The 23,476-nt window shown below is 35.7% G+C and overlaps 1 protein-coding gene across 1 annotated transcript in view; it reads right to left on the bottom strand.

The window, feature by feature from the left end:
• LOC150041662 (AF4/FMR2 family member 2) overlaps window positions 1–21,460 on the bottom strand; it is a 163,023-nt gene extending 141,563 nt beyond the window's left edge. The window contains exon 1 of the mRNA XM_090327183.1: window positions 21,435–21,460. The gene's annotated coding sequence lies outside the window, so the exon portion shown is untranslated. The remainder of the gene's footprint in view (window positions 1–21,434) is intronic.
• Between the last annotated feature and the right edge of the window lie 2,016 nt (window positions 21,461–23,476).

Raw genomic sequence — 23,476 nt, 5'->3', positions numbered from 1 at the left:
CATTCATGCAGTTTTCAGTTGACTTTTTCCGATGTTTCACTCATCAGATGCGAGAGAGCTTGTCAGGAAAAATTATAGTTAATGGTGGTTAATGGTGGCTAAATTCAATGAACTTGTTTCTATTTTTTATTACACTCCCTGGAAATAATGAAAGTATTACATGAACAACCCTTATGCTGCTTGCAAAAATGTGTCCAGTTCTAACAGTAAGTAATATCTGATTTATAAAACAATCTATGTAAAGCTATTTCTATTTTATTTGATTTTAGGTATTAGCTTGTGCTAAATATATCTCACAGCAGCAATTTGCTGTAGTATGCCAAATTAATCTGCATAAAACTATACTGCTTTCTAAGCCACTGATGGCTCATGAAAAAGAAATTTACTATACTGTTTGTTTGTGGAATTTCAGCGAAAGTCAAGCCACTGGGCTTATCACCAAATGACAAAGCTCACCTCCCCCAGAGGAGACAGTGTCACCAATACTAAGCATGCCATCAGCAGCACTCCTGGTTTTCAGCTGTTAAATAAGAAATAGCATGTAGAAAGGCCTTTCCTTCCTTTGGCTGATTTGAAGTCATTGAGGTACATCTTCAACCAGTTGGATGTGAACATTGTTTTGAAAAAATGAGATCAGTAATCTATTTGAAGCCCATCCACTCTCAAGTTTTGAGCTAGGCCAAGTGGCAGAATAAAATTCATTGATTCCTCACTTTCGTCCCTTTGAGCCAAACATCCCTCGCTGGCTAAGCACCAAGTGATGAAGATGTGCTTCCAGTACATCCGGGCCTTAACAAAGGACTCACAGTATAATAACAGTTCATCTTGGAAGCCCTAGTTTGCTACTGATACTGGTGATCTTCCTTTTCTCTGGCTTTCATCAAAACTAAGTTGCAGGGTTAGGAAAACAAAATTAGGATATATACTTCAAGACAAGGTGGGCTGATTTGCCAGAAAAAAACTATCTTCCAGGAAATGTAATAATTTCTTTTTGTAGATAAAAAAAACATTCTGTCTCAAATTGCCTCCCATTTTTCTTGATTTACTTCCACTCCTATCCCTTTCTCTTGTAGATAAATAAAAACATAATGACAGGAAGAGAAGGTTCATGTCACAGTGAAAAGTCTCCCTGCAATATTATGACGTTTACTATTCAAGGAAAGTGTGATACTTGTATTTATTCCCGGATATTTCTCCAAAGCACAAAAAACTATATTTGGAATACAGGGAGTGTACTGTTATTCCCTTAAATTTATGTGAAAAAGTAACTTTTGCTACTGAGTGATTAACATGTCAATATGTTTTCTAAACCTTAGTGAAAAGGCAATTGATCTACCACATTTTGCAATCATCGAACACACTCACTTGGTAAGCAAACTTTTAAAATCTAATATTCAAGAAAATGTAAAGATGAGCCTGGTATGGGTGTGGACAATGAGGTTAGTCATATTAGATATGTGATTGTTATATTTCTCAGTAATTTCCATCCTTGAGGAAGGAGAGTACTATATAGTCATAAATTATTCTTTCTGTACAAGCGTCTTTGTAGTTTACAGTTTCATCTTTGTTGCTATTTTTTTTGTCCAGTCCTGGCCTTGAGCTCAGGGCCTGAGCACTGTCCTTGGACTTTCTCAAGGCTAGAGCTCTGCCTGAGCCACAGCATCACTTCCATCTTTTTTCTACGTATGTGGTACCGAGGAATCAAACCCGGGTCGTCGTGCATGCTAGGCAACCACTCTACCACTAGGCCAAACTCACAGCTCGTGACCATTCTTTTATTGTCATCTTTCTCTTATATATTTTAGCAATCTGGAGATTTGAATTCAGCATCTCATGATTGCTAGAAAAGCACCCCTGCACTTGAGACATGCCTTCAGAAAATTTTACTTTAGGGGCCGGGAGTGTGGCCTAGTGGTAGAGTGCTTGCCTAGTATGCATGAAGACCTGGGTTTGATTCTTTGGTTTTACATATACACAAAAAGCCAGAAGTGGTGCTGTGATCAAGAGGCAGAGTCCTAGCCCTGAGAATGCTCTAGGAGAGTGCCCAGGACCGACCCGGGTTCAAGCTACAGGACTGGCAAATAAAAAGAAAATGAAAATTTTGCTTTAATTGTTTTTCAAATGTTTTTTGATGTTTTGCCTTGGGCTGGCTTTTAAGATCACAATTCCCATACTTATATCTCTTATTCATATTCCTAGGAATACAGCCATAAGCCATCATATCCGCCTAACTTGTTTCTATAATAGGGTTTTAGAATTTTGCCTAGGCTAACCTTGATCCACGATCCTCCTATTTCTGCCTCCAGATTATTGTCAACTTTCTTGAAAATTTGCAGAGATAAAGAATGTCATTTTCTAAAACATCTCTAACACATATAAATAAAATCAATAGCGATATTGATTACTGAAATTTTTAAAATTAAAAAGTTAGCACCATCAAAAAGTTTTAGTATTTGTTTTTCCATTTTATGAAGTATTTATTATAATTCTATAACTATACCATATCTCTCTACAAATTTACAAAATCATATTACTAACATTGAATGTACATTGCATTATATAAAAAATAATACGTGGGTTGGGGTTATACAGTGCTGATAGAGTGCTTGCCTGGGTTTGATTCCTTAGTACCACATACATAGAAAAATGTACAAGTGGTGCTCAAGTGGCAAGGTGCTAGCCTTGAGCAAAAAGTGTCCAAGGACAGTGGCCAGGCCCTGAGTTCAAGACCCAGGACCAGAAAAAAAATAATATGTAATTGGTGAAGTCAGAAAAAATTAACTAATGAGAATTAATCTCCTCTACCCAATAGTATTTTTGGTGTTTTTCTGTTCAACCACCTACAAATCTACTATCAACTTCAGATGATATAAATGAGGTAAAATATAATGTAAGTTATGCACATTTTATATATTATAAAATGTGTTCAATATCAATGATTAAATAAAAATGATAATTAAAACTAATTATATGTATAGAGAAACATATTTGTTCTAAAAGTGTAGATCAATGTATTAGAGAACCTACTTTCTTCAGGTCTATGAAATGGAAACAAAACTTTTTTTGTTATTTTGTTTTTGTTTTTCTCATTTGTCACTGTTTTAAAATTTCTGAACAATTTGCTTTGCATGAAATTTAGCTCTTCAGGATATGCTCTAAAAAGTGAACTAATTCAGCAGCAATCCTCACTTGACATTATTTTGGAAATGAACTATATAACTTGTGGTGGAAGGAAGAAGGGAGGGAAAAATTTTGAGAAAGTGAAGGAAGAGATGCCACTGTTCAAAAAGAAAGTAGCTACCTGAGTTATGTAACCCCTCTGAATATCACCTTTACAATAAAATAATGGAAAAAGGAATGTTATTTTCTATCAGCTTAACTACTTTATAAGTGTTCATAAGAATAGGTGAGTTTCTAAAAATGTCAAGAACACCTTTTTTACCTTGATGAAACTATGATTTGGGTATTTAGGGGGCATAACTACCTTTGGATTACTTGAGCAGATAGAATCAATCACACAGAACGAACCCGAGAAAACTGGGAAATGCATTGCCTTTAGGCTGTGAATTGAGTATGATGTATTTGATCTCAGAATCATTTCATGAATTCCAGAAGCAAATTCCCACAACAGTGAGGGAAAGGCAAACTTGAGAAGAGCTGGGTGGCTCTTTAAACTAGCTGGGGAGCTCAAAATTTGAAGTAGACTATCTAGATGTATAGATTATTGCATTATTCCCTAATACTAGAATGATCTCTGAATATCATTTGGATAATTGAATATTATTTCTCTTGGCCATATCTAATAAAAAGCTCTTAGTCACTTTTTCTTTTTATAAAACAGCAAGTTACTAATAAAGAATATTCAGCTGACCATCATTTCTCTATACAGTGAAAGATGACATTCACAGCCAAAGCACAAAAGAGGTAACAGTTACAGGCAGCCTCACAAAACAAACCATCAAAAGACTTCTCCAAAAAGAAATCTTCCAGGTCAAAGATGTTCGGAATCTGGACCACTCAACATATTATCAGTATAAAAATAAAGTCCCAGTTATTCTGGATTACAAACTATCTTTGATTTATTTAGACTGTCTAAAAGATATTTTCTGATCTACTAGGGAAACGAGAAGAAAGATGGACTGAAAGTGGCAAGATAAAATATAATAAACACCTACAGTGCAGGTAGTTTCTGAGACTGATTCTATATGTGCACAAAGAATACTGTAACAATGCAATTCCTTACACTGGTACATCCCATCTTATACCATATGATGTTAGTTGGGTTATGGGAAACAAATTTCCATGGCTAAATCAGGTTGGAAAACTTTATATTCTACAACCCTCTTGTAAAACACAGTAAATATTTGCATATTAAAGGCTCAAAGAATTCTTACAATTAAAACTATGTTGGTGTTTTAACCCAATTATTTCAAGCTATATTGTATAATGAATTTCCTCTGCTGAGGGATCAGAACAAGGTGGAAAATATTTCATGGTAAAACACTCAGCAAAAGTGAGTGTCAATTTTTTTAAGTCTAAAATAATTTCCATTACACATCTAGATAATTGACTGGGAAATGAGGTTGTTTTCTTTCTGTCTGATTGTAGTGGTCTTGGATATTCACATTGTTAGTATGGTATAAATAAAACTATACAACAACAAGCTTTCTAGGAAAGCTTCTCATGTAAAAAGAAATGTTTTCAAAATCACAGTACAAATTTTATTTTCTATTAAGAGATGATTGTCAATGTATTCAAGTTCTTTAAATAATCACCCAGATGACACAGACATAAAATCAGCCTGCTGACATGCCTGGTAGCCACAATCTTTTTAAATTTAAGAAGCTCATTTTGCTCTTGAAAATGAACTGAGACAAGTGCATCTAAAGTTGAAATCACTGCTCAATAAGTTAAACTCAGTGTAATCTGTTTAGATTTGGCACAGTTTGAAAACTGGATTTCATATGGGAGTTAAAATTGTGGTTAGTTCATTTTTTGGGTGAAGACCTTAAATGATTTGATTTATTTTAGGGGTTGCTTATCTTTGAGCATAAAGAGGTGAGTTTCCCAAATAAAGCATCAAAGAAGAGTAGAAAATCTCTACAGTGAATCTTAGTAGTTCACCAAGTATTCCCAAGTTGTTTGACCCTCTTTGCAACTAAGACGGAATGCGTTTATTTTAACAAGCATTGTTACCCCTCATTTTATTTAAAGCATTATTGTGAAAGAAGGTGCATCTTATGTACTCAGTTTGTACCTGAAGTTCTTGGGCACACAGATAATACTCTACAAGTCAGCTCTCACCTTTTTCCAATGGTATTTTGCTCTATTTGAAATGACTCTAGTAATCTTTCCATATTGGCTTCTAGAATTCTTTAGAGAATCTGTATATCTGAGAGATGCTATATGCCATCTCTAGTGCAGTGACCTGCGATGTATCTATTTCACATTGGCTGCAGTATTCTGTATACCCAAAATTGCATTCTATTGCCAATGGTAGTCCTAGAAACTGCTCTAAGTTTCTCACTAGTTTATTGTCCAACTTTCAGCTCATGAAATGTGCCTGTGAACCAGGGAAACTTAAGGGGAAAGAGAGGACTGTAGGATTAGGTTCCCATGAGAACAAGGGTATGTTTGATTGACTGCAACTGAAATACAGCATTTTGCTAATTATGAATAGCATTATGGAAGAACCTCTGAGATAGCCTGTGTGCGGTATCTCCTTCGCTTCTTGTGTAACAAAAGCTGTTAAACTAAAAATAATTAATACTATGATGCATAAACTCTATAAGCAATGGATTATAAATTATCAAAAACAACTTTAAAAAAATTCTCCACAAGGAAGCATAACTTTGCACAGTAGATTTGTTTCTGGAACATGCATGTAAATTGATGTTTTGAAAATCAAAAAATATTGAAGATATATGAGATGCATTTACTATTTAGAGGAAATCTGTGGTGAATCATTTTGAAAGTGAAAGATTCTTTTAAGGGTAAAACTGTATGCTTCTATGTATTTGGAAATATATGTTGAGATTTTTTAAAAATATTTTTATTGTAATTAATAAAAGGGTTACATGATATTTGCCAGATAGAAGGTGCATTAATTCACATACATTGATACCCTTTCACATGTCTTGGTCCCCCTTACCCTTCCCCCCACACCCCCATCTTGTTTTTCCCCCCTTCCCTATCCAATTTCAAATAACCAAATACAAATATATCCAATATATCAGATAACAAAATGAGATACTGTAACAATATGAGATAACCAAGGGACAGCAAAAGAGATGAGAGATAACATAGTACCTTAAGGACAACAATCATTCATTACATGGCTTTTGTTTCAATATCCTAGAGGTCCTTTCAATTAGCTTCATACTATATGACCTTATGTTGAGATTTTTGTAACAGGTTCTATCAAGTGGGAAAACATTTATACAAGTCTTTTCTTTCATATCATATGTAAAGTTGTATATTAGGATATTTAGTAGTAACAATCATGCAGTCAACTGAGTATGTGAGTATGTGACTATTTTCTCAGATTATTATAGTTATCAGATTATTATGATTCACCTACTTTATTGCTCGCCTTCTTTATGAAAATCATAACCCAAACATTGCTTTGAAACTTTTCAGTATATGCACCACTTGGATTCTTGGAAGTAAACTAAGAAAGTAGGTTTTACTATAATTTCACATTTAGGAAATTAGTCAGTGGCTTCAAATCAGAAATATTTTTACTGCTCCAAATCAATTGTCACATCAGTTATCTATCTCATTTTCCAATCATGCCTCATCAAACTTCTATATAGAATTTAATGACACAAACTTTAATTGAAATTGATTAAAAAAAATCAAGTTACTGGGGGCGGTGCAGGAGTTTGGCTTAGTGGTAGAGTGCTTGCCTAGCATGCATGAAGCCGTGAGTTCAATTCCTCAGTACCACCTACACAGAGAAACCCAGAAATGGTGTGGTAGTTCAAGTTGTAGAGCACTAGCATTGAGCAAAAGTGTTTAAGGACAGTTCCTAGGCCCTGAGTTCAAGCCCTAAGAGTGGCAGAAAAAATGAAGTTACTTTAGTTCAGATCTAAAAATTTTATGGTAAGAGCAATGAGAAGACTTTTGTTTAGAAACATAGACTCTTCTGTAACTTTTGAACAGAGCTTCTATAAGGGTAACATGAAGGCTGTCCAGAACACAGAAATATCTGTACTGGCACTGATATACTTATTTTACTTAGTATTTTATGCTTTTACAATAAAGGTTCCGGTACTGAATATGATGGGTGAAGTTACACCATAGATGGGAAAGGTATACTTGACCCTCTTTTGAGTCTATTTTATAAAGTTAGTTTATATCATATTTGGAATGTAATTGCTAAAGGCAAATATTTATTTAAATTATGAGATACTAAACGTATTTAAATCCTTCTTAATGTACCACTTAACTAAATTCCTTATAATGTACTGTTTCTCTTGAGGGAGGAAAATATATTCTATTGGGCCTGAAAAAAATCATACCAAAAATAAAATTCCACACAAACATTTTTAAACAACGCATATCTACTTTATGGCAATAGTCTTTTAATAGTGCTTAGGAATAAGGGAAATTGCACCTTTGTGGGTTATTTTTCATAGTTAACTCAGAAATGTGTTTATGAAGTCACCATTATGACTTTATACTTATGTATTTTGATATACAGCATATTACACTGTAGTGTGTCTTCTGAGATCCAATTCTTACTTTTAAAACTTACTTAAATGGCTGGGTGAGGTGGCTCATACATGTTATACTAGCTACTGAGGAGGCAGAGATCTGAGGAGCACCTGATCAAAGCCCCCTCTGGTCAATAAAGACCCTGAGAATTTCATCTCTAATTAATCTCTAGGAAAGGGGAAGTGACATTGTGGTTCCAGGGATAGGGCAGTAGCCTCGAGCTGAAGATCTAAGGGACAGTGCCCAGGTCCAAAATTCAAGCCCCATTACACCCTCCCCAAACACACACACACACACACACACACACACACACACACACACACACACACACACACTTACTTAAATGTTATTTTATCTTCCTTCCCAACCAAAAAAAATCTTATTTACCAAGGAATTCATAGTCAAGCCTGATGATAATTAAAGATTAAAGTCAGAATCTAAAATATCTTTTTAGATCAATGACACAGAAGCATAGATGTGGCATGTGTGATAATATGCCCAGGAAATGAAACTGATTATTTTATAGAATGGCAGGGGCTACCTTATGCAATTTTCAAATAATTCAGCCAATTTGTGTATGATGATGTGATAAGCGTCAAGAGCAAAAAGAATGTGTCCAGTATCAAAAATGTATGCATCTAAGAAATTTTGGCCATTCTTCATTTTAATACTGGAACCCTAGAAATGCAATGAAGTAGCCTGTAAAAGACTCAATAATAATGCCTATTTTTGCTATAAGCATAACTAATGATAGTATCTCATGTTTACTGAGACTTTCTAAGATTCAGACACCATGCACTACTTGAAGCATTTACTACTACTGTGATATAGGTACTATTATTAGCATTATTTTGTGAATTAGAAACCAAGTAACAGGGAAGTAAAGTAACTTTCCTAAAATTACATGGCAAAATGATAACCTGGATTTGAGCCCAGGCATTAAGGCTTAAAATCTATGAAGTTCTGTTTCTATAGTGTATTCTCTCTAGGTGTACAGAATTCTTGTGCGTACATTGATTTGTGTGATACAACCTTTTCAATATATTCAGAAAAGTAAGAAAAAACTCCATTAAAATTGTATGACTTGAAAATAGCTGAAGGAAAATAACGAAATGGTGAGAAAAAGGACAAAGGGTCAACAAGTGCACCAGTGATACTCGCAGGACAATATGTTGAAAATGATCTTTATAACTTGTGTGGAGTGGTTGGGGGAAGGAAAAGTGGAAGAACCACATGGGAAGGAGAGGAAAGTTTGGCAAGAAAATACTCACTACCTTACATACGTAAGGATAACCCTCTGTACATCACCCTGACAATAAAATTCAATTTTAGAAAAGAAAATAGCTGATGCATTCTAAATCATTCTTTCACTGCCTACCACTCATACTCAATAACGTTTTCTGATTTTTGAAATTGTCCTGTACAAGTAGTTGAGGCAACAAGTGAATTGATTCCATCCACTCAGGAACTGACAAATTTGATATAGTATTAGTTCAGGAGAGCCAAAAGTCCTGCCACCTTTGTACTGGTTTTAATTAGGTAACTTGCAGTATGTGTTGGGATTGATGGGTTTCCTTTGAGTTAGGAGGAATATCATGATTCAATCATCACTATCATAGCCTTCTTCGCCCCTGAACTGATCAAGTTCAGATGGCAAGGTGGAAAGCAATTCTCCCTCAACTGTTCAAACAGAGCTATCTTCATTAAGCTACTCCCTCATCAGTAGAGGATGAGCATTAAAATGGCTTCCATATCTGACCCCAAGTACTTGATATTGCCATTCAGGTTTCACATTGGAAATCTGCTATGGGCAGAAAAAGAGTTAAAGAATCATTTCATAAACACACACTCAAACCTTGTCTTGTTCATAACACAGGGCAAGAAGAGAAGAGAAGGAAGGGAAAGGATGAGAGAAGAAATAAGATGAAAAGAGGATGGAGAAGAAGAGAGGAGGAAGAACATGAGGAAGAGTAAGAAGAAGGGAGTGAAAGAGAAGAAAGAGAGGGAAAAGGAGAAAGAGAAGGATGGAGAAAGGTTTAAGCAAACAAACACTATCCTGTTAAGGAATCACGACAGAGTCACAACTAAATGATGTAGCCAAACTACCAGAATATGCTTGCCTTTGTAGAGAGAAATGTACTGCACGAAAGAATGCTAGAGTACAAATGCCTCATCTTTCATCTTTCTGAAAGGCAAGCCACTATACTTCTTGTTTCATTTCCTGGCTTTAAGAGCCTCCATGTGATTTCAGCTCTTCATGGCCACTAGGCAAATCAGTGACCACTTGTACTCTTGATCACAAACTATGTCATGCTGCTGTTTTATATTTTCCAACTGGCAATGGCCCGAACGTAGCAATGTGTGGGTTAAAAGTGGCTCCCATTCACATCCTGAGCCTACTGGGGTTTGTCTGGAATAGACCAACCCCCAACAGTATCTTCTCTGAGTGTCTTTACATCTTCACTGTGCATCTTGGCTTCCTGCCACCATGAATACTGAATATCACAGTTCTTTCTGAATAGCATAAATTGAGCTGAAGTTGATTTAAATTTCATGCAGCAAACAGCTTTTCTTCAAACCACAGCTATTTCTTACATTTAAAAAATCCATCAGGAGATAATCTCTTTGTCTCCCCTCTGCAAGTCACACAAACTTTCTAGCAGACATACAGGCAGATTATTTCAATTAAGAAGCTGCCTCTGACAATTGCAAGCAACCTTTCTTCAAAGTTCACGGCAGTGGTGCACTTCTAAATATCCTAGTGACTCTGTCAGGATCTAATTTTCAAGGTATGGTTACCATAGTAGCAACATGGAATTTTAATCCAGTAGTAAAAGGCAAGACAGGTCACTAGGTTTAGGTCCTCTTCAATCTCAGAAGAAAAGAACCACTGCCAAAAAAAGCACAAAGATAAAAGAGGGACCTAACCCCAAATTCCATTCTGTTAAACAGTGACTATAGAAAAGTGTGTGATTTTACTGACGTTTTCAATTCTACAAATGCTCCAAGTATCACTGAAATAAATAATGATACTTTTAGTGTGACTGACTGGGAAAATTCACTCTTTTTGTAACATGGTAAAACATGCCGGGACTCTCTAAGAGAGAAATGACACATGCAATTACTGATTTTGGTCTATTGCCCTCTAACGGCTTGGGCAGTTGATCCTTTAATCAGCATCACACTTGGGGAAAATGATGCTGAATATTACTAAAAGGAACAGTCACATCTGGGAGTCAAGAAGCTAAGGAACCAGCAATGGCTACAGTATGTAAGCTTAGGACCTTCTACTTCAGCATTATGAATGTTAATTCCCTCACTTGAAACAAGGATTGAGCCATGTGAACAGCTGACTGTAAAGTCCCTTCATGAGCGCATCCAGTGACAACAGAATTCACTAGGGATTTTGACGAATGTGTCCATTCTCGGTTTGGTTTTTTTTTTTTTGTATGGAGAAACAAATGCTCAGAAAAGTAACAAGTAGATTCATCAAGTTACATGACAAAGGACTGGGAGAGGTGGCATTTGAGCCCTCTCTTGCAGAAATGGAGGCCATAGCTATGGTCTTTCTAGGGCTTTCACATCAGGCCTCCTCTCATAAACAGCCTGATGAAGATAAAATGTAAAAGAAATTAACTATATATGGAAAATATATAGTGCCACAATCTAGAAAATACTATCAGTATTATTTTGTGACATCCCTGTACACTTCATAATAAATATCAGGTTAATTGCTAAGGAAAATAAGGTGTACTATAAAATGCTTAAGTACTGAACTGAAGAATTCCTGAGTGAAAATCTAGCTCCTTCACCAAGTAGCTCTGTGTATTGAGAAACCTATTTAATTGCTTTGAGATAAATTCTCCTTCTCTATAAAACTGGCTTCATCATATCTAGCTCTAAGGATGTTGAGACTGCAACATGATTCAGTCTATGAACCAGTGAAATGGTAATATCCATTTAGTTTTCAGAAGTCCTACGACACCCCTACCTAACTGCATTTGATCTACTCTATCCACAGCTTGGCAGTATATTTGGAGATGTCAATCAACTGGCTTTGAGACTGTTTCCTTTTTTGGTTTTACTTGTTAAACGTAGATGGATGAACTACAAAGAAAGGCATTTTCCAGATTGTTCAAGTAATTTTACAGCTATAACTGTGCATGCATTTGTAGTACTCTACCAACACTGTTCCCAACTCATCAGTAAAAGGGAAGGGCTTTTAGCTGCTCTCAGGTGTCAAGAATGGATCAGTTCAATATAACATTCCTAGTACTCTAATGCTGATGAAGGTGTTGAATGTTAGTTAGATGCTTGATAGGATGGAATTACAAAATGAAATGTTTAGGAGTCATCTATTCTAGTCTTTTTTTTTCATTTTATTTTCTCTTGTAAATTTCTCAGAAGTATCCATGAGGGATGCCTACATTGTTGCTACAATAATTGCTTTTTACCTGAGCCTGGAAGACTTATGAAGACTCTGAGTGATGAGTAACCCTGTAGCTAGCTGAAGAATATGGAAACACAGCACCATGTTTGAATGAATATATAGTATCCTCAATTGTAGTCACAGATAAGATGTTTTTTTCTAGGTTGGAGACTTTGTGCAAATATTTTTCCCTCCCTGAGCATGGTTTCTTTTCACTTATCCCTAATACAATTAGATGCTCACGAGAGACTTTAAAATTTCCAATCACTATGGACACTAAAAGTAAGGGTAGCAGTTTATAGTCTAATAAATTATGAAAGAATATGCACACATACATGTACATGTCCTTAAACAATGTAACATTAGAGGGACCAAATATTGTGGGACATAATGTGTGTGTGTGTGTGTGTGTGTGTGTGTGTGTGTGTGTGTGTGTGTGTGTTTGTATGGGCAAATACATTCGTATTACTATAACACTAAATTTTTTACATGAATGGAGGTTTTTACGATCTGGTATCTTGCTTATTAATTTCAGTATTATTTGCTTCCCTTTCAGTTAGTATTCAAAACATTTCTGAGTATTCCTCAAAACTCAGAAATATATCACTGTGGTTGTGATAACAGATGGGAATGTTTCTTAAAAATTATTCCATATGAGGACAAAGCTACTTCCCAATGATCAAACAAGTTATAAATATCTCATTGCACCGAGAATCCCATATTACTCTTTTCTTCTTCTCTTCACTTGAACATGGAAAATTGAAGATTTCAAAGTGAGAACTGTTTCCATCACATATAACCACAATCAATCCTGTATGGATTTTTCAGCATGGTCTAAAGTCCTTGCAGGCATAGATCATTCAGTGTCACTTGGAGAGATCATCATAAGTTCCTGGTGACAGAATGTGACTCCAAACTCTGAGGTGAGGATGGATCTGACTGAAGAGCAACTTTATTAGCACATGCAGTGTATACAAAATATGCAACACTGAAGGTGGTGATACTACTTAAATTTCTGGCTTAAACCTAGATGACAGGTACTACTTGGATTGGAATTGAAATAACCCACTCTGCCCAAATGCTTTGGAAAAATCACAACTTACTTCAAAAACAATCCTGTTGTGGATGGGACAAATGAGTGGAAAAAAAATATCTACACCTTTTCTGGAGTCAGTCTTGGCCTCACCCTTTACTACTGTGGCACTTATTTTTCACTTTGGTTTCTGTTTTCATTAATAGTGATGAACCCCATGGACTTATTATAAAGAGAGTGCATAGAAAGTGCCTGGTACATACTAGATACTCAATAAGTATGAATTAGTTGAGTTATTGCTGCTTTAAGCTTCCTCACACTATGACCTTGACAAGAGAAGTATTGTATTTTTCTCTGATTACCAGTGTCTGGTCCATAGTTTTACATGCAGTAGTGGCCAAATTTATATTTGTTGAAATGAATGAAACTTTGAGTGAATGAATGAATGAATGTGGAGATAGATGGAATGCATTGTAGTGACAAACATGTCAGATTGAAAACCTTCTGTATAACAACTTAAGGATAATTTTTTAAAAAAAATAAAGAAAACTAAATGAAAAAGAGAAATACTTTTTCCCTGAGAGAGAAAAAGAGAGAAAGGCATCTCCTCCCCCTCAATTATAAGGGTGACTCCTAACCCACCTAAGGCACACAAATCTCACCATAAGTTGGTTCTATGAAGATCACCACAAAAATCAAACCTGGTCTTTCAACTGTACTAGCTGAGTACAAACATTTATATTGTCAGTATTTGTACGGCAAGAGGAAATCTACAGCTCCCTTTGTAAAAGCTCCAGGTTTCCAGTTTTGGCACCCATCAAGCTACACCAGCATCATTTCTCCTTGATGTGAACAGCCAAATGCCAATATTGCTTGTTGTCACATTAGCCAATATACAGTCCTCAACACAAAATCCTCTTGATGTCTGATTACTCTTCTTAAGGCCCTCATGCTGATTCATTTCAAGCTGTGAATTACCTTTAATTCACAGCTTGAACAGGCTGCCAAATTCTGTTTTCTCTGCTCCCAGGTGGCTGTCCCTGATGCAGTGGAGAACTTCCAAAAATATATTAAGTCCTTAGGAAAAGTTGGCAAGCTCTGAGACATGGGGCGTACAATTCAGGCTAAAAGCAAGAATTGGCATACCTTTCAGCTTACAAACCAGAATGACTGCAACTAGTGCATGTGAGAGATTACCACTTTATTGGGAGAGTTATGTTAGCTTTTGTAAGCTTCAATCTGATTATCAGTATTTCTAAATTCCAAGTACCACATCACGTATTCAGATTAAGAACTAATCTGATTAAGAAATAACAGTCATTTTTTCCCTGCCACATTACACAGTCACTTTGCTCTGAAAATTGCATGTTAAGTAGTACACCAAACATCTACTTAGGGAAGAATATATGAAATTGCCAGAGAGTGGGTTATTGCTCTACAATACAACACAATAGTTCCTTCATCTCAAATAAAATTCACAAAGGAAATATTTTCAGTGATTAAAGTTTTGGCAGTAGGATAGCCGTGGTTATAAGGAATGTGAAGGGTTTTATTTCCAGCTTTAAAAATGGTAATTCAAATAAAGTAATGTTTATATCAGTTTTAGCAAATTACAAAAAATTCTCATAAGCTTTATATTCTCTACAGTAATAAAATCTTCATAATATATAGAGTGAACTTTAGAAGTAATGATATTTTAGTTAATTTAAGAAATTTTGATTCAGTACTTGATCTTTTACAACAGCAAGGTGTAATTTTTGGGAGTGACCTGATTCCCATTAACTGATTCTACAAGTCTCCATAAAAGTTGTATCCAGGTACAAAAGAGCAAATTTGGTGTACCAGGTCCCTGAACCTATCAATTCTCACATGGAAGGACAACTAACTAGAAAACAATGAGCTTTGTAATTTACTGAGTGTTTAGCTTTCATTAAAGGTGTCCAACCAAATGACAGCATAACCTGCATTCTCTTCTACATGTTTTTAGTCAAAAAGTTCATTTAAGATGAAGGTCCATGGAACTTTTTCCTTTTTATAAGATCACATACTTTAAGTAGGTGAGGATTGGATTCTATCTTTGCTTTTCTAATTTTACAGTGGGGATAATGTGCAATACTTCAATTTGGCTGTTAACAACATAATGGACTTATAAGAACCTCATGGCTGTGTTCAATAGCACAAAGGTTGTTATTTGAGACTCTTGCAATTCCTGTGATAGGAAAACTTCCTTTCCCCCTACCTACAAGGACATTGAGACATTCAAGCATTTATTTAGGAAGCATGAACATCAACATCTCACAGGTGAACTGAGGTTGGTCACAGCAAGTTTGGATCTATGTGGCCTTTCCTTAACTCTCTGCATCCATGTTTGGTTGTTTTCAAACCTGTAGTTAATACTGTAACTAAATGGGATGGTTTTATGGCATGGGAAAACAACATCATGGGTACATCTGCCTTTATATTTGGGCTTTTATGGAAACGATCCAGGTATTCTTGACAGCATGGCTTAAAACATAAGAGCTGCTTGGTTTAAAGGGGGTCTGGATGGTTTCCAATTGGACCAAGTCCAATTGCTAATGACCAAGTTTAACAAAGGAACTTGATATTTGTTGTTGCCATCTTCTCAGTAGTAATCACAAAACTAACTGAATTCAGAGACTGGCTGGCTGGGCACTCATGTGCTCATGGAAATTATCTGCGAATTCTTCTCAGGACACCTGTATACATGTTATTAGCCTATTTATGATAAAAAAAACCGCAAAGGTCATGCATTTCTGTAAAGATACTACATGGGCAAGTAATTGACAGATATAAAACTCAACTAAGAAAAACCAAGTTCTAATTTGATAGGGAAGGGGGGAAAACCAAGACGGGTGGGGGGTGTGGGGGGGAGGGAAACGGGTACCAAGACATGTGAAAGGGTATCAATGTATGTGAATTAATGCACCTTCTATCTGGCAAATATCATGTAACCCTTTTACTAATTACAATTTTAAAAAAAAGAAATCAACCCACAAAAAAAAGAAAAAAAAAAGAAAAACCAAGTTCTTTATTTTTTCTTACCCCTAGTTTTTAATGGCTTCATTAAAAAAAAAAAGCATACAGTGATGCAATGTCTGGTGTATCCACTGAGGCCTGAATCTGGTAATCAAAATAGGTACATCATTTAGATAGGAAAATTTGTTATCTAAAATCAAAGGTTTATAACACTATTGTATAAATATATAATTCTGCCTGGCTTTGATGGCTCATCCCTATAATTTTAGCTACTCAGGAGGCTGAGTTCTGAAGATGATGGTTCAAAGCCAGCATGGGCACTAAAGTCAGTGAGATTCTTATCTGAGAAATTCAAATTGATTTCCTTAAGCTTTCATCCTCCTTCCTGGTGGTTCAGAGTGCCACTAAATTTAGATTTTCATAAGGCCTTTCCTATGCTTTTTATTTGGTGGCACTGGAATTTAAAATCAGGGACTTATGATTGGTTTTCAAGTGGTCTACCACTTGAACCATGTCTTTTTTATTGTTGGTTATAGGACTTGAACTCTGGGCCTGGGTGTTGACCCTGACCTCTTCAGCGTAATGCTACCGCCCTACCCTTTGAGCCACAGCACCACTTCCAGTTTTCTGAAGGTTAACTGGAAATTAGTTTCATGGACTTTAGTGTCCAGGCTGGCTTTCAACCGCAATCCTCAGATCTCAGCCTCCATAGTAGCAAAGATTGCAGGTGTGAGCCATTGTGCTCGGCTTGAACCATATCTTTTATCCCTCTTTATTTTTCAGAAAAAAAAATGTACCCATGATTTTCATATTCATACTTTTCACATAACTGGGAAAAAAGACATGTTTCATAACACTCAGCTTTATTGGTTGAGATAGGGTCTCACTAACTTTTAGCCACATCTGGCCTGAAACTATGACTATCCCCTTCTCTTACTCAGAAGTAGCTAGTATTACACATGTAAGGGACAATATATGGTGCCTGGGTAAGGCCCTTTCAAAGGCTACAACACTGTTCTTGGTCAGAGATAAAGCCTGAAGGCATATAGTCAGAGAGAATTACAGATAGGTCATGTATTACATAGAAATGATTAATAATATTATTTTGTAGAATGACTAGGGCTTGAGTCCAGAGTCTTATGACTGCTAGGTAGCTGATCTAATACTTGAGCTACTCTACTAATCCCGTTTGGCATTGGTTATTTTCAAGATAAAGCCTTGCTTTATGCCAGTAAGGACTGAGATTTCTTTTACTTTGTCAATTAGATGACAGTCATGGACCAATACAACTAGCCATTGGTCAAGATGGAGTCTGAGGAATATTTGTGTCCAGGCTGGCCTTGAGCCATGATTCCTCAATATCTGGCTCCAGAACAAATAGTATTATACAATTAAACCAAGATGCTTGGACAACTACTGGAAATTATTAAGAATTAAATTACATATTTAATGTAATTAGATATAATTACTGAAGAGTTTGCATATACTTGAATTCTTACCAATACTTTTCTATAACCATTTGTGTATATGGATATGGTCATTAATTTCCCTTAAAGGGAATTACAGTTACATTTGCCAGATAGTCGGTGTAATACTTCTCACACATTAATACCCACTCTCATGTTTTTGTCCTCATTTCTTCCCCCACCCCCTCCCAATCATCTTATTTTCTCCCCTTCCCTTTCATATTTCAAATAAACAAATAAACATAAATACACTATTGCAGGTAACAAAGTCAGATACAGTAACAATATGAGATTAACCAAAGAGAAATAAAAGAGAAGAGAAATAACATACTACATTAAGAACAACAATCATACAAGATAAAGCTCTTGTTTCCATATCCTGGAGACGCTTTCATTTAGTCTCATCCTATATGGCCTCATGTATCTAGGTTTTGAGCTATTGAAATCCTCTGCTAGAAGAGTCCTAAAGTGTACTAATTATTACAAATGAGGAAAACTATGGAGCTTATGTTCCTTTTGGGTCCAGCTTACTTCACTGATTTTATCTGTTACATTTTAAATAAAGATGAGCTGCCTTGTGATTTAAATTTATACCGTCTTCATCTGATTTAAGTTGGTATTCTCTCCCAAAACCATAGAGAGCTCCAAATCCAGATTTCTCAATTTCCTTATTCTAACCCTTTTGCCTTACAGGAATTTAGGGTTCTACTTGGAGCAGACTGGATGTAGATGATGCACACCCCATAGAAAATCCTGTAGTTATTCATGTATACTAAGTAGGAAAACATGCAATTCTCTAAAAGGCCAGTCTCATGCTATGGTCAGACTCAGAGAAAGGGGCAACTGTCAAAAATAAAGAAGGAGCCTGTGCCGTTAAGGCCTGCATTCAGGCACTCGGATCAGTATTTGCACTTGGGTGTTCATGCATGCAGTCCTAATAAACAATCACACTGAAATAAATTTCTGCATTTTGTCAACCAAAGCAAATATGCCAGGATGAGGAAAAGACTGTATAGACTGTCCCAGCAATTAAGGGATTCGGTTTTATAAGACTCTGAGCTCTCTGCAGTTTACTAAGCAGCAGGGAGCATGCCACACACATTTTCTGGCCTTGGGTGAGCCACCATACTGAATTGGGGGCAGCTTCCCACCAACCTCCAGGGTCAGCAGTCTTTCTACAGTGAGAGTGTTCTTAATTACCTGGTGGATTACCCTGTCAAATGAAACCACTAGAGTTGACTTCAAAGTACAGTGTGTTGAACAATGGGAGAGTATTGAACAGGGAGTTGATAATAATTATTTAGAAGCTAAAAATAAAACTTTATTAAAACCAATCTATCCTATGTCAGATTCATACCATACCATAAGAAAAGAACTTATTCCACCTAAAATCTAATGCACAGTAGTTGGACTTTAGAACAAACAGCCCAAATTGGAGAAAGCCATTCATAAAAAACAGACTCAGTGCCCTTTCGCCTTAGCAAACACTTCTTGTGGCCAATTGAAGTCTTATTGACTGTACTATATACTGCAATGCTATAAAGTGCTGTTTTCTAAAATGTAACCTCTAACTATAAACCACCATTGACAAGTTTATTTCCTTTAGTTACAAACTACTGAGAAATTGCATTCTATGGCATAAGTGAAAAGTAGCATATTTCACAGAAAGAGCCTGATATTCATTCATGCTTTAGGAGCAATACCATTTTACACTGGAAAGTATACTCTTATACTTTTTTGTGTTTGCAAACATATATTGATTTCCTAAATATGTGTATGTACGTGCACATACATTTTTATTTCCTTTTTTTAAATGGTTGCTAAAGTAAGGTAGGATTGGAGACAAGGAATTAAAATTCACTGTTAAGAAATAGTCTACCATCTATTAGAATAATAGTGGTACGGCCACTTAATTCATATGATTCATGGAAAATCCAAAATGAAGAATTCCAAACCTGTGAAAATGGTTCCCTAGTCTCTAGACCAGAAAACCCTACAAAATCATGCAAGTCAAGAGGCTCAAATCTTGCCATTCACTTTAAGAACACCAGGGAAACAGCCCAGGCCACCAATGGTATGCAGATACAAAGTATCTGAAAGATGTAACATTAAAGAAGCAATGTGTGACATTTCAGTGGCATTACAATGGTGGAGTTGGCAGGTGTGCCCAGACCAAACAGTGGGGTTGGACACATGGTCAGTGGCCCAAAAAGAGTGCTGAGTTTCTGCTGCACATGCTTAAGAATGCAGAGAGTAATGCTGAACTCAAGGGTTTGATGTCATTGAACACATCCAGGTGAACAAAGCACCCAAGATGCACCACAGAACTCACAGAACCCATGGTAGGATTAACCCATACATGAGCTCCCCGCGCCACATTGAGATGATCCTTACTGAAAAGGCGCAAATGGTTCCTAAACCAGAAGAGAAAGTTGCACAGAAGAAAAAGGTATCCCAAAAGAAACCGAAGAAACAAAAACTTGTGCATGAGAATAAATTTAGCAAAAAATAAATGCAAATAAATGAAAAAAAGAAAGCATATATCAACCCTTTGGTTCAGGAATAAGGTCAGAGCTTTGAAGCTTTGCCTTAGCACTGTAAAATATATATATAGTATCATCATTGACTTTCTTAGAATGTCAGGCTATTTGGGAGACATTCCTACTTGTCTTGAGCAATTATTCGTGATCTTCCAAAAGGTGAGCAATTCACTTCAAGTGTGCCATTAAGCTACTTGAGTCTCATAAATTATTTCATTTCAAAAAATTTCAAATATGTACTATTACTCATACAAAAAAAGTCAACTTCCATTTTCTATTATCAGGAATGAGAAAAGTCATGAGAGAAAGAATCCCCTGGTACAGTCTTGGGCATATGGATATTAAGAAATCTACAATAGTTAATCTGAGAAAATTGGTTTCTATAAATTCTCCAGTTAACCTAAATAAAAAATGGAGACATTGTTAAGTGAAATGCAAGGCCCTGGTTTTTTGAATTTCAACCTAGATTACCATGCAATCTCTCCTTCTGTATCTTTAATATACAGAGGCTATGTTTCCTACAAATAGTAGGTTATTAGTATCCTTAGGCATAACAAGAAACACATTTTATATTCAACAGGAACATGACAAAATGTTCCTAGTAAAAGGTAGATGACTATATAATGATGCCTGTATCTAAAGTTATATGACAGTAACATGTCAAAAGGTAGATAACAAACTATATAAATTTTTTATTGTAGTAATGATTGGTTTACTATCCTAGATGTTAACCCAACCAGGGTATACATCATAGAGCCTCATGGTGAAAATTCTTATGCTAAAACTGTCAAACCAAGGTGGTAATATTTGTAAAAGGTAGGCCTTTAGGGAGCCAAGTACATCGTGAGGGTGTAATCTTCATGGAGATTAGTACTTATAAATTAGGTCCCCAAGAGACCCTTTATCATTCCACTATGTATGGTTTGAGTGAGAATATGGTTGTCTATGATGAAGTGAGTCTTTATCAAATGCCATTTCTACTGATGTCTTTTTCTCTGGTATCCCAGAATCAAGATCTGAGAGAAATATATTTCTGTGGTGTATAAGTCACCCAGTTTATAGTAATTTCTTAGAACAGCCAAAAGAGATTATGTGAATAGGAAATGTGATTCTTCCTGTTAAACAAAGTATAGGGAACAGGAAAGAACAAGGGAGAACAAGCTCAACATTGAGATACTAGTTTCTTTGCAAGTATCTTTAAAGAAGCCTGGTTTGGGAATCAAAGTACTCACAACTCAAATGATACTGACTTCGTCGAAGCTCTGCTAGTTGGATCACTCCACTCTGAAAAGAACAGACACAATTATTGTTCATGTTTCCCCTGTCAAATTCTTATTCCATATAAAATTCATTTCAAAATATATAGCCTCTCAAGTTCATTTCCTGGTTTCCTGCAATAACAGATTTAACAGGAATTAGATAGATATTTCACAGTTCCACTTTTGCCCTTATTGTTCGTTCATATTTTAATGATATTAAGTAGAAAAGATGGAAAAGTAAAAGAGGAGAGGACATGGATGCTTGAACTAAAAAAGAATTAAAATCACTACTTACTTTGTAAGGTGAATCCTGGGGTCAGATGTTGAGATTCCTATAAGAAAAAACATGACATAAACGAGCGAAATGAACAAATGCTATAACTTATTTCTGGAGATACAATTTGACAACAAACAGGAAATGACTGTTCATAATTACATAAATTATACTATCTCTATGGCTCTACTGATGAACAAATATTTGCTAGTCAAAAGGGCTGCCACAGCATTATAATGGACAGTTTATTAAAGTTATAGGAAAGATTGGTATTGGTTTGGAAAGAATGATTGATATATAGATATGATCTCTCAGTGTTTAACTTCTTAGCTAGGCAATGAGGCCTCTGAGGAAGAAAAAGGGACTTGGTTCAAACAAATAATTTTCATAGATGACTTTTTTTAAGATTGCAAATAAAACTATAAGTAAGAGATATTCTTCCAGAATCATAACAAATAAAAGAAAAACTGGATAAATGGGATTGTATCAAACAAGTTTCTGCTTGACAAAGGATACAGCTAGCAAGTTAAACAGAAAGCATATAGAATTTGAGATTTTCATCAGTTATGCACCAAACAAGGGCCTCATATATAAAATATATTAAACAAAATATTGAACAAAAAAACACTAGCCAAAAACGTATCCTCAATGAAAAAATGGGCTATCAATAAATGAACTAAAGCCTTAAAGAGAGTCTTCTCTGAAGATCGAATAAGAATGGCCTATAGACACAAGAAGAAATGCTGGATATCTCTGGCCATAAAAGAAATGCAAATTGAAACAACACTGAGATTCCATTTCACCCCAGTTAGAGTGGACATTACCCAGAAAACTAACAATGACAGATGATGGTGGGGATATGGCCAAAAAACTATGCTCTACACTGTTGGGGAGAATGTAAATTTGTACAACCACTCTGGAAAGCAGTGTAGATGTGCCTCAAAAGACTAAACGTAGAGCTTCTCTAAGACCCAGCCATCTCATTCCTGGGCATTTATCCAAATGACCACGAATCAGGTTGCACTAAAACTACCAGCACAACCATGTTCATTGTAGTATGGCTTTACCATAGCCACAGTATGGAATCAATGAAGATGTCCTTCTGTAGATGAACTGATCAAAAAGTTGTGGTTGTAAATATACAAAATGGAGTTATATGCTTCCATCAGAAAGAATGACATTGCCCCATTTGTAGTGTATAATTCTATAAGTAAACCCAATGGATAGTAAAAGACAAATAATTATACGTCTATAGGATTAATAAAACAGTACCCTAAGCATCACACAGTGAGAACAAAGGAGGATTTTAGGAGAGGATCACTAAGGCTCAATGAATATGTTCTTATGATCATATAAAAAGATGTTTATCAAAATGAATTCCAAGAAGTGGAAACATGAGGTTTTTATTTTATTGTTGGTAGTTGTTTATTCTTATGTATTTTTTTCCTTTTTGTCACTGTTTTTAATTTCTGTACTTTTTGTCCTGTATGTAAGCTTATCTGATTTGGAGAGAGGAAGGGAAAGCACATAAATGGTGGGTCAAAAGGAGAACTAATTCAGCAGTAAGAATCAGATGACACTATGTTGGAAATAAACTATACAACTTGAGAAGGGAGGAAAGTCGGGAGGGGAAAAGTTAAGAGAGAATGACGGATAGAGAGACACTGTTCAAAGAAATATATTCATTATATTATTTATGTAACTGTGCCCCTTCATGAATGACCTTTACAATAAAAATTTAATTACAAAAAGCAATATG

This window comes from Megascapheus bottae, chromosome X (assembly GCF_031878675.1).
Source record: "Megascapheus bottae isolate mThoBot1 chromosome X, mThoBot2.hap1, whole genome shotgun sequence".
Classification (NCBI taxonomy): domain Eukaryota; kingdom Metazoa; phylum Chordata; class Mammalia; order Rodentia; family Geomyidae; genus Megascapheus; species Megascapheus bottae.
This window is presented reverse-complemented; position numbering and strand designations above follow the sequence as displayed.